We start from the raw sequence: 13,434 nt of genomic DNA on the forward strand, positions 1-13,434 counted from the left end.
CAAACCCGTAAACATAGAGGCATATGATGGAACAACAGACCCTGGAGTCTGGATCGAGGATTATATCCTCCACATACACATGGCTAGAGGAGATGATCTCCACGCCATAAAATATCTACCCCTTAAGCTTAAAGGGCCAGCCCGGCATTGGCTTAAAAGCCTTCCAGAAAATACAATTGGAAGCGGGGAAGAGCTCGAGGATGTTTTTCGAGCAAACTTTCAAGGGACCTATGTCCGTCCTCCGGATGTAGACGATCTCAGTCACATAACTCAACAACCCGGAGAATCAGCTCGGCAGTTCTGGAATAGATTCCTCACTAAAAAGAATCATATAGTCGACTGTCCGGACGCCGAAGCCTTAGCAGCTTTCAGGCATAACGTCCGAGACGAATGGCTCGCCAGACACCTCGGCCAAGAAAAGCCAAGAACAATGGCCACACTAACAAGCCTCATGACCCGCTTTTGTGCAGGGGAGGACAGCTGGTTGGCAAGGCGCAGCACCAGCGACCCAAGTACATCCGAAACTAGGGATGGAAACGGAAAAACGCGACGCAACAAGGACCGTCGCTGGACTAAGGACAAAAGTCCGAAGAGCACGGCAGTCAATGCCGGATTCAAAGGCTCACGACAAAATCAGGAAAAATCGCCCCCCCAGGATAACAAGGACGATCCATCCAACCTAAATAAAATCCTGGACAGGATATGTCAGATACACAGTACTCCCGGGAAGCCTGCCAACCATACCCACAGAGACTGTTGGGTCTTCAAACAATCCGGCAGACTCAATGCCGAACACAAGGGGCTCGACACACCAAGCGAAGACGAGGACGAACCCCAAAAACAGAGCACCAAGAAACAAAAGAACTTCCCACAAGAAGTAAAAACAATGAACTCACTTCACATAACAAAATGTGCGGTGCCCGTAAAGGTATGCACCACACGGCCCATCCCCAGAGGATCCTGCCACTGGTTGTCAAAACCGATCACCTTCGATCAGCTATATTATTCTAGGAATATCAAGAATGTAGGCTGGACTGCCTTGATACTCGATCCAATAATTGGCGGACTCCACTTTTCAAATGTCCTTATGGACGGCGGCAGTGGACTCAACTTGATATATCAGGACACAATCCAGCACATGGGGATAAACCCAGCAAGAATCCACCGCAGCAAAACCTCCTTTCAAGGGGTAATACCTGGTCCGGACACCCATTGTATGGGTTTTCTCCGGCTCACAGTCACATTCGGCTCTGCCAATAACCTCCACCGCGAAAAACCGACCTTCCATATCATCCCGTTCTCAAGTCGCTATCAAGCACTACTGGGACGCGAAGCTTTCGCTGCTTTAACGCAATACCGCATTACGCATCTCTTACGCTTAAGATGCCCGGTCCACGAGGCATCATCTCTTTGAAGGGGAAGCACTAAAGTGCGCGCGGAGGACTGTGCGGCCGCTTTGACAGCCCCACAGCAAAATGGCCTCACCGGCCAATAAACTTCAAAATAGGTCATTTAATGACCACGAATGCGGATAGACGAGTTCGGTGCAAAATCATCATTGGTGCAGGCCTAGAAGCCATATACCCCCGCACTAGGGGCTCCACGCATATACAATAAGAGACAATAAAGCTCATTCTCATACATCTTACTTTATACTTTGGGCCTATTTAAACTTTTTTGCGGCACGACCCGTTTTAAACTCAGTTCCTCTCTTTTACAGACGAACGTCATGCGGCGCCCATCTAGGATACGGCACAACGGAGACACAGGCCAGCGTGCAGTAGGGACCCGTCCTAAAGGATTCTTTTTAGATTAAGACCCTGCGTAAACCTTTTTTACTGTCTCTTGTTGCTACACATCCCCTGGTTTTCTTTCTGATATAACCAAGGAGGAGGCTGGCGTCTTGGCATGTGGCCACGTCAGAATTTTTGCACGTACCTGGACACTAGGGGCTTTTTTAATAAAGAGTGTTGTTTCGCCCGCACTCATAAAGACCGAACACCTTAGGGAGTGTTCGGCGTCGCGAGTTTTGGCATTATATGCATCAGCTCCGAATCATGTCTTTGGTCAAATGTTGGGTTGCCCGGCTCCTGAGTTCGGCTACCTTACGTTCCGCTCTATCGGCTAAGGTAGCACCAGGAGAACTACTGCGATTGTGCCCCCGGTTCGGCCAGGGCGAGCACCTCAGTAGAGAAAGCCGAAAACTGACTGTCATGATGTAGCGTGAGACTGGTCAGCCACTCGATGACCTATCGGAATCTATCGGATTCCTCCGCTTTAACGAAGGGCCGCTTCCCGGTCAGGCACATACGCGCCCCGAATTCGGACGAGCGCAGTTGCCACCAAGGAGCTACCTAAAGAGTCTCATTGTCAAACTCCTATGGCTAAGTGAAAGTGTTAAAGCATTATAGTCCGGTTGCCTGGCCCGCTGCGCTATCACCTCCTTTGTAGGACCAAGACGTTGGGTTAAGTGTGAAAATGCGTCTTCTGCGAGCACCCCCGCACTATGTGCGTGGGGGCTGAAGCCAACGACTGCCATCTTTCAGATTCTATATATACATATATATATATATCTTAAAATGGCCGCATAGAAGGTGTTTACAATACTTGGAGGCACCAGTATAAAATAGGCCACTATAGTTTATCAAAATATTACTTTATAATTACATATGCTATCATAACATAGCATCTTTCGAGCACTGCGTCTCTATTACACGAGCGCCTTCAAGAACTTCCTGAAAATAGTGCTCGGAGGGTACTCGGCTTTTGTCCGAATCTCGGGACGCAACAACGGTGGTCTCCATCTCTGCCCAGTATGTCTTAACACGGGCAAGAGCCATCCTAGCGCCCTCTATGCATGCTGACCTCTTCATTGCATTTATACGCGGCACCGCGTCAAGGAATTGCTGCACTAAGCTGAAATAACTCTTCGGCTCCGATCTTCCCGGCCACAGGTGACCCACGGCGTACTTCATGGCGAGTCCAGACAACCTATTCAGTTCAGCCCATTGATCCAAACGATCATCCACTGCCAGTGAGACGCTCTGGATTGAGAAACTGCGACCAGAAAAGCCTTTCCACTTCGCGATCTTTCTGATCTCGAAAGTGTTCGGTCGCATCAGCAGCACTCGGGCCAAATCCAGATAGGTATCCTTCATGCTCCACAACAGGTCCAACAGAGCAAACTTTGGGTCGCAAAATTTCCTTCGCAGCATAAAGGGCTTTCCAGCCGCAATCTGTTCGGCCTGACGCAGCTCCTCCTTCGCAGCTCTCATCACAGAGCGCGCGTCCTTGGCATTGGCAACGGCCTTCTCAAAGTCTGTCCGTTTCGCCCGGTCTTCTTTTTCAAGAAGTCTGCAACGGTCTGTAGCGCTTTTTAACTTTTCGGCCATCTCTTCCTTGCTTCGACAATGAGCAGCCTGTTCGGCTCTCAGCTCTTCAAGGGCTTTCCTGGTGGCCGCATCACTCTCGCGGGCTTGTTCTTTAGCTCGGGAAAGTTCTGCCCTAAGACTCTCCACGGCGGCCGCTCCATCTGCGTCAAGCACATAGATCATAAGACACGGGCATAAAACTGTTCTTACCTAATGCCGCCCGAGGAATTACATACCTTGAGCCTCATCAAGCCGCTTATTAACAAGCATGATGTCAACATCTGCCACGTCCAGTTGCCGCTTTAGTTCGGCCACATCATTAGTTCGGCTTGATTCCGAACACCTCGCCACCTACATTCAAAGGCGACATTTTAGACCTGGAATTATGATCCTCTGCGTGCCATCATTTCTTGACAACGCGCAGAGTCTCAGGGGCTACTATCTACACAGGGCGCACCTTACTTATGCGCAACTGACAAAAGTGTACATTATCTAACGTACCTCAAAACCCGTCAATAAACTTTTGACGGCCTCCTGCAATCCGCTTTCTGTGGATGAAATCCTTTCAATCACCGTGCCCATCAATGCACAGTGCTCCTCTGAGATAGAAGCTTGCCCCAGCAGAATCTTTAGCTCCTCCGGCCGAGCACTAGACGGTGCCGGACTTGCCCTATGGCCTCTTTCAAAGGCCAGACACGGAGAACTTCGGTGGGCCAGACTGCCACCTTCCGCCCCTGCCGGATTTGGAGAAACCCTCCGCGACGACACCTCAGGGTCGCCCGCCTCGCTAAGCGGCACGGCAGGGGGAGGCGTCCCGCTCTCCATCATCTCCGGAAGGAGATCCCCTGAAGACGAGCTCTGCTGAGAGGGGCTGAGGTCCGAGCTGCAAGATAAAGGTTTGGTTAATCTTCTCAGATATAAATCAAAGACTTCCCTCATCCCTCAAAAGCAAAATCTTTTCTCCACTTACGGCTCGCTGGAGGGCTGATTCCCTTGAGGGCATAGTCCGTCCAAGGAACTCCCCGGCGCCGGACCTTCTGACGAGGATTTTCTCCCCCGTGTCGAGACCATGGTTTCCGGGTCGTCAGAGGCGGCTCTCTTCTTCCCCTCAGGAGAGGAATTGTCGGTTCCTCCCTTCGGAGCAGCCTCCTTCGAGGAGGCCATAGCTTCCTTGTCCTCCCCCTCCAAAGGCATTATCTCCAACATCCTGACCAGCACGGGATCCGGCCTAGTTTCAGGAAGGGGAGCCGGACACCTGATCAGCTTTGCCTTCGCTATCCACTCCTATTTAAAAGGACGGCTCCTTTAGGGGCAAGTTTATGACAATTATGCGGATAGAAGGTCCGGGCACAAGGTTGCTTACTTGGGTATCCAGGCGATTGCGGCTTAGACCTGCGTCCTCGGTTAAATCCGGACACATCTCTTGTGATTCGAAGAACAGTCTATACATCTCCGCGGGCATTGCGCCCATGAAGTTCTGGAGAGCTCGCGGTCCCTCTGGATAAAACTCCCACAGGCGAAGGGGGCGACGTTTGCCGGGCAATATTCGGCGAATCAGCATGACCTGCGTCACCTTGACCAAACTGAGGTCTCCTTCGAGATCCCTAATGCGGCCCTGCAACAGGGGCACGTCTTTGGATAACCCCCAATCTAATCCTTTGTTGACCCATGACGCTAGCCGTGGTGGGGGACCCGAGCGAAAGGCAGGAGGCGCCACCCACTTGGCGCTCCTGGGAGCGGTGATATAGAACCACTCTCGTTGCCACAAGCCGAGCTCCTCTTGAAAGGAGCCCTCGGGCCATGGAGCATCAGCATTCTTACTTATGACAGCACCTCCGCACTCTGCGTGCCGTCCCTCGATCATCTTCGGCTCCACTCCAAAAGTCTTGAGCCATAATCCGAAGTGAGGAGTAACACGGAGGAACGCTTCGCACACAACGATGAATGAGGAAATGTGGAGGATGGACTCCGGGCTAAGTCATGAAATTCCAGCCCGTAATAAAACATCAGCCCCCTCACAAAGGGATCCATCGGGAAGCCTAACCCCCGAAGGAAGTGAGACATGAACACTACGCTCTCACCGGGCTGGGGGCTGGGAATAGCCTGCCCTTGAGCAGGCAATCTATGCAGAATTTCGGCGGTCAAGAACTTAGCCTCTCTCAACTTTAGCACGTCTTCCTCAGTGACGGAGGAGGGCACCGTAGGGTGTTGGAACTCGAGGCGGCGGACGAACTCGTTTAAGATTAGAAAAAGGAGTAAGGCCTTGGTCTCTTTATAAGAGGTTGAATACTAGGAGCCCTCCCCGTAACCGTTTGGGACTTGCCTTTAATCGAGAAAACATGCTAATGGGCACGATTGGGTTACCCACATCCGTATTGATGAGAATCCCGTAAAAGGGGGCACACGATCTCTGCTTTGACAAGACGTGCCAAGGAAACCGCCTCGCAAAACATGCTGAGGTGGAAAGGTGTAAACGATTCGAATAAAGGCTTGGCCGTAGTGTGATGTCACGCTGCGGAATACGTCAGCGGATTAGATTTGTGTTAATATTATTTTCTCTCTGTGGCAATACGTGGAAACTTATTTTGCAGAGCCGGACACTACTCTTGGTGTTTACAAGGCTACTGAGGGAGTCTTGGATTAGGGGGTGTTCGGGTAGCCGGACTATACCTTCAGCCGGACTCCTGGACTATGAAGATACAAGATTGAAGACTTCGTCCCGTGTCCGGATGGGACTTTCCTTGGCGTGGAGGGCAAGCTTGGCGATGCGGATATTCAAGATCTCTTACCATTGTAACCGACTCTGTGTAACCCTAACCCTATCCGGTGTCTATATAAACCGGAGGGTTGTAGTCCGTAGGACAGAATCAACTCCATACACAACAATCATACCATAGGCTAGCTTCTAGGGTTTAGCCTCCTTGATCTCGTGGTAGATCTACTCTTGTACTACCCATATCATCAATATTAATCAAGCAGGAGTAGGGTATTACCTCCATCAAGAGGGCCCGAACCTGGGTAAAACAAAGTGTCCCCTGTCTCCTGTTACCATGTGGCCTAGACACACAGTTCGGGACCCCCTACCCGAGATCCGCCGGTTTTGACACCGACACTGAGCTAAGGCTAAATCTCACAAGAGTTGGGTCAAACAAGCATGGCAAAAGTGCAACTGATATCAGCATCACAGACTTAGTGAAAATACTAACATGCCAGAAATAACATCAGGAAGCCATGTTTAGAGCAAGAAAACAAAATGCTACAAGAACATATCATAGCAATACAGGGCATGACATGAATCTACTAAATGCATGGAACACAATTCCCTTAGTGATCATGAGCCAAAAATGCACGGAAGATATGATGGCACTCATGTAAACATAGCAAGTTTTATTAACAGTTTCAGACTTCGCATAAAACTGAGCATGGTCTAAACAGAAATACGAAGGCATCTTTGTGAGCTCAAATGACTCACCACAAAGCCTTGAATGACCAAACAAGCATAGCATCGGCAATATGACATGTTCAGGAAGCTAACCATGGCAAGATCAAGTTCATAGCATTCTTGGATCACTAGTAACAACCATGGCAAAATTGATTAACATGTAAACAATCTGCCAGGAACATTTTATAGCAAAAGTAGAGCATGCTAAAGACATTCTAGGGCACTCCATAATTGCAAACAGGGGCATGGATGGATAGAGCATAACTATATGTCCAAAAAATCCTTACTGAAGCAACTCAAAACAAGCATGGATCTCACTGTAGCATCATGTTTACATGACATGAAAATAACAACAGAACAAAGACTTGGCAAAATCCCAAGTCTCTGAAAACAGCAATATCACGAAGGCTACTTTGCAGGCTTGTGCTAGTCACCACATAGTTCACAAAAATACATGGCAAGCACCCCTGTAAATATGGCATGGCATAGTTCAAAACACATGTAGAGCTCATGCTCATATGAAGCACCCATCAAATGTGGAAAAATAGACAAAACCTCATAATATGATAAGTAGCAGCAATAAACATTTTATAGCACTCTTGAATCAATTATTAGGGCATAAAGATGAACTCAAACAAGCATGCCACAATGGAATGAAATGAAATGAAGAGCATCTCTTAATGAAGATTTTGATATATTATATGCATGAAACGGAGCTACGGTCATGGCGATATGATGCGATGAAGGGGGCATAAAAATATCAGGATCCAGGGAGTGTAAAAAATATACCCTCTGGATGAAATCGGGACGGAGCCGTACGGGGACGAGGATGTCCGGGTCGAGAGGCGTTTGGTTCCCGGGATTGGTGGATCTCGTCCACCTCTCCCGGATCCGGCGGAGGCAGAGCTCCGGTGAGGGCGGCGCGCAGCTTCGGCGAGGAGGAGACAGCGTAGGGCGGCGAGCGTCCAGCGAGGGCGGTGACAGGTGCCGGTGACCGGATTCGGGCGCTCACCGGAGGTCGGGCGGCGGAGGCCAGCGATGCCATGCGGGGGCGCGAGGCGGCGCAGCGGCAGGAGGGCGGCGATGGCTCGCGGTGGCGCGGGTCGCCGGCGGGCGAAGGCGGCGAGGTTGGTGCAGGCGGCGGGGCGGCGGCCGAGGCACGCGGCGGCGGAGATGCGCGCGGGCGACGGGAGGCGCTAGGGCGACGGCGGGCCCGATCTGGCCCGGGGCGGGCCCGATCTGGGCTTCCTCGGGCCGCGGTGGCGGGGGGGAGAGAGGATGTCTGGCGGCGGATGATGTGGCACCGCGGGATTGGAGGAGAGCGGCAGCGGGGTGACGTGGCGACTCTAATTGGCCAGAGCGACGTGGCGGCGGCGGTGGACATGTCCGGCGCGGCACGGACGCGTCCGGATGCGCAATGGAGGAAGAAGACTAGGGTTAGACCGCGAATTTCGGAGAGGGGCACATATTTATAGGTAGGAGGAGGTAGGAGTGTCCAAATGAGGTGTAGTTTTCGCCCACACGATTGTGATCCGACGGCGGAGGACATGGAAGTGGTTTGGATGGGTTATTGGGCTGTTTTGGAGGGGGGGTTGGGCTGCAACACACAAGAGGCCTTCGCAGTTACCCGGTTAACCATTGGAGTATCAAACGGACTCCAAATGACACGAAATTTGACAGGCGGTCTACCGGTGGTGTACCAAGGCCACTTGGCAAATCTCAGTCCATTCCAAGAATGTTTAACACCCGCTCACGAAAAGAGGCAAGAGGGGTGCGCCGGTGCACGTAGGAGTGTCGGATTGCAAAACAGACAACGGGTAAAATGCTCGGATGCCTGAGGCAAACACATATGCAAATGCGATGCACATGATGACATGATATGAAATGCATGACATAACAAAATGCAAAACAAAGACAAAACCCAACCACGAAGGATATCTCATAACTTAAAGCCGAAAATGGCAGAGTTGGAGTTACGAATATGGAAAGTTGTATCCGGGGTGTTACACACGTCCACCGCCTGAGCAAAAGATAGCTTGCATTAGTCAAAAGTTTCTGCTTGTCCTACGAGCCACCGCGCGCAAGCTTCTCCCGTCCTGCAAGCTTCTCCTCATTCGGCAAGTTGATGGGACACATTAAAGTAATGCTAGTCCATACTGCCTCCTCTCTGGTTAATATGGCTTAATTTGAAACGAGATAAATACATTGTCTATCACTGTATATTTGTAAAAATACGGTCAGTGGACTTCATAATATGCTCATTGCGCTCAATATATACATTTTCTGGTGTTTATACGGTCACTAGCTCACCCTAGCTGAGTATGTTTGTGCATGCACGTGTAGGTTGAGCACTTGAGTGTGACCGTGTGTGTTCCGTCATGTGCTCGGACATGCATGCATTAGGGCGTCGCGCGCGTTTTTGCGTCCATGTGTACGTGTGACTGTTGCATACACGTAGGGGGAGTACGTGTAGGGCCCACTAAAGGAGTAGTCAAATCACATAGTAAGTTAGTCGGAAGAAGCTACCATCATTTCACTCTTCAATGACACGTACGCAATATAAAATGGTTGATATGGAGAGAAAAAGAAAACCACTATATATACACTAGCAGGAGCCTAAGCTACAAGCCTGCTTGCTTGGGTTGCTCTCTTCACAAGCATAGAACGACGGTGGCCACACCGCTGGTCACATATCCGGCCTGATCCCGCAGCTGGGGGAAGGGAACAATGTTGTGCGTAGACGCGGTCGACATCGGCGAGGGAGAAAATCCACAGTCGGTGCGTCCCAATCAGGGGTCACCGCGGTATGGGTCGATGTTGCGTCCCAACCTCACTTCTAGCTACAGCCCGACGTCCGTTTCGAAAATATTAGTGCATGTCAACAAAAATTCGGTTCCGTTTCGGAAAAAAAGCATATACGATGTTACTTCTTACCAAAAGGATATTTATATCCAACAGACACAAAATATCCATTCAACTGTTCGAAATTACTTTCACTGCTGATCTGATGTCGAGGTAATTGCTGCATCGCCACCAAAACCCACCATATCTTAAGCTAAAGTAGACCGAGCTAACCCCTATATTAGCATATTACTAAGATAAACATAAGGCACTGTAGAATCATTTAGGACGTGATCTTGTCAATCTGAATGTGGAGGGACACCAGCTTAGCCCTGGCCAGCAGCTTGGGCGGAACTGTGAAGAAGGTCAGCTCCTGCACAACGACGTCGCCGGGATCCCTGCTGCTTGTCACCTCCATTTCCACCTTGACGGCATCGGTCCTGCCTTTGGGCTCCCCCGGCGGACCGTTCGCCCACAGCTTGGCCACGTAGTGCGGCAGTGCGGATGCCCCCGCTCTGATTCAGACGACCGACACGACGATAGGCGCGCCGATGTCGAGCACGTCGCCGACCAAGAAAATTGCGCAGCCGTCCTCCTCCGCGAACAGCGAGAGCCGTGGCTCCGATAGTGGCACTTGCAGCTGGAGCGCCTTGCCATACTGGATCATGTGCACGGGCATGCGATGCACGGTGCTGATGTGGTGGGAGAGCACCGGCGGCGGGCCTTCATAGCCGCAGACGGGCACGGGGCATTTGCAGGGTGCGAGCGGACACACGCTCTGGTGATCGGCAAGCTTGTGGTAAGTGACGTAGAGCCCACAGCCTTCGTGCGGGCACTCCACCCTCATCGTGGAGAGAACAGCGTCCACCGCCGTGTTCCGCATGTCGAAGCCACCGCTGCGCTCGCACTTCTGGAACTGCCGCTGGTTCCCGGGGCGCTCGACGCGGCAGTCCGTGCAAGCTAGGTGCCCTCCCTTGCACTGCACAAATCAATCGAACAACACATCAATCAAGAAACCTGCACCTTGCTCGATCAGCCGAACGGACAAGGTGTATTCGAACCTCATACACTGGATGCTTCTAGGGGCGGAGGCACAAGGGGCAGTGGAGCAAGGTGAGGTCCATCGAGACCATAGAGAGCTCCATCGTCGGGTCCTGTTCTGTCTGCATGATCTCGCCCTCCTCGTGCACAACCATCTCTCGCTTTATTAGGGCCGGGGCATTACAAAGTTTTACCGTCACATATTCATACTACTTCAAGGTGCATTAAATCAACACATGCAAGTATCAAAAGGAGAGTCACGGCATGCATGCATGCATTGTAATTAATGCATCGGTAAACGCAAATTATTGAAATATATCGAGTGCACTGCTTTGATGTGTTGCGTCAACTCGTACAAGACCGAGAAGTTTGATTATTACAACGCCCTCTCACCTTAACCGCAGCTGTCTTTGGCTGCATGACAGGTGGGCCACCGACCTATTGGGCCCACCTGTCTTGGATGCAAAGGCAGGAGCAGTAAGTCAATGAAGCTGCGTCCCTCCCTCGCCCATGAGCGTGGTGGCTGGCGGGACTAGGAGAAGATTTCGTTCACGACAGGCTCTCCCTCCCGTACGCGGTGGACATGCAGCAGTTCAATCGGTGTCAGATGGCCAGAAGCATACTGTAGTACTCCTCCACTGCAGTAGTACTCCATCATTGGCCCAGTTTGAATCCACAGGTTAGAGTTAGTTTGGGTTACTTTGGACTCAACTAACCCAAAAATATCCAAACAGGAGGGTTAGTTTGGGTTAGATGCATCTAACTCATCCAAAAAATCTAACCCACCCAAGAGGTGCTTATTTGGGTTAGTTCTTCTCTAGACCACTAAAAAATACCTTTTTCTCTCGCTCTTCCTGAGGCAGATCCCTCCTCACTTCCTCGAAGCTTCTTGTCCTCTCCCTCCCTCCCTCTCGCACCACCCGTGAAGGCGCCTCGTCGTATCCGTGCTCCATCTAACCCTGCTATCCAAACACCTTTTTGGTTAGAGTTAGTTCTGGGTTAGAATCTAACTCTAACGTCTAACTGAGTTAGAGTATCCAAACAGGGCCATTGTTCGACTTCCCGAAGAGGTGAAGAGCCAAGCGCAGCCCAAACGCTCGTGTGGCAGTTTCATGTGTAGAGTAGTCTAGGATAGCGTGTACCATTCCTGTAAGCTTAAGGGCCTGTTTGGTTCCATATAAGTCGAAAAGTCAAAAAAGTGACTTATTTTGCCAAACATACCCAACTTATAAGTCACCCCAACTTATAAGTCACCCCCTTTTGCGTGGGTCCCATCACCTTTACATAAAAAAACAAGGTGAGAAGGTGTGGTCAGCTGACTTATAAGTCAGATGACAACCAAACAGGCATGACTTATAAGTCATTGGTTTTAAGTCACCTGACTTATAAGTGAGGTGACTTATTGGAACCAAACAGGCCCTAAAATCGTTGGGGTCGGCTCCATGTTGTATGTTTTGGTTAAAATAATCTTCTGTCCCTACCTGTCATCCTGGTGATTCTAGTTTGCACGCTCATCTGGTCAAGACAGGAATATATATTTTAATTTGTGGTGGGGTAAATGTTAGAGGTTGCAGCAAATGGAGTATTGTACACTACGGGTCTTTCAACCAAGTTTAGAGGCAACCATGTGGGTCCAGTGCTATGATGTGTCGCGTCAACTCGTACAACAAGGCGAAGCTTGATTTTACTACTACTACATGCCTTCTCCCTTGCCCATGCGCGCGGTGGCTCGCAGACGAGGACAAGCTTTTGCTTATCCCTCCCACTCGCGGTGGACGGACATGCAGCAGTGGATTCGATACTGTAGAAGCAGTAGTAGTAACATCATTGTTCGTCTTCTCGAAGAGGCGAAGAGCCAAGTGCAACCCGAACGTGACAGTTGCGAACCTTGGAGCACGCATATAGCCAGGCTCTTGCATGAGACAAAATTGCTATGTGAGCCCACTATTGTAGTACTACTTGCTAGTATAGCCTTGCAAACCAGAAAGGAGTATTTTCCTTTCTAGAGATTTCAACAAGTGACTAGACTGCACCGAGACGGAGTACATATGGAGCAAAATGAGTGAATCTACACCGTAAATAAATACTATGTAGTTCTCTCGTTTTCCTCTCGGCCTTGGTCGTGGTGCACAATATTCAGTATTTAGTACTATCATCTTGAAATTTATGAAGTCACCATAGGCACCTCGTCGTCGACGGGAACGTCTCCTGACACGCGATAGACGCGAGCGGCAGTTGCCTTGCCTCCATAGGTGCTTGAATGCCAAGGAGGGAGAGGGTAGCGGTTCTCGAGACATTGAACTGTCAATGATGCATCCTCAAATTACTCTACATGCAGAGGGAATTAATTGGAGAAGCAGAATAGAGCCAGCATGATGTGAATGCAACAGAGTTTGGATTCTCATATAAAGGCGCCCCACCACTCCAATCCATCTACTCAGTCTCTGCGCAACACTGCTCACTCCAATCCAAGACCAAGTGACCAGGAGCCAGAAGCACCTATGGAGGCGATGGTCGCGAGCGGCAGTCGGCTGTGCCAAATCATCCAAGGCGCCGGCCTGCGGCCCTGCACCGCGCAGCGTTTCCATACAGTGCTGGCAACTGCCGGCGTCGTAGCCCTCGCCGACACCGGCTTCGCCTCTCGCATGGACGACATGATGGTCAACTCCATCCGCAAGTTCGCCGCCGTCAAGAAGTGTGTAGCGAAAGCTCCTACTAGTCCTGCCAGCCACCACGCTC

The 13,434-nt window shown here is 50.6% G+C and overlaps 1 pseudogene; it reads right to left on the minus strand.

Moving 5' to 3' along the window:
• Positions 1–9,937: 9,937 nt before the first annotated feature.
• LOC125516701 lies at positions 9,938–11,746 on the minus strand (annotated as a pseudogene).
• Positions 11,747–13,434: the final 1,688 nt, after the last annotated feature.

Source organism: Triticum urartu, chromosome 6 (genome assembly GCF_003073215.2).
Source record: "Triticum urartu cultivar G1812 chromosome 6, Tu2.1, whole genome shotgun sequence".
In the NCBI taxonomy this organism is placed as follows: domain Eukaryota; kingdom Viridiplantae; phylum Streptophyta; class Magnoliopsida; order Poales; family Poaceae; genus Triticum; species Triticum urartu.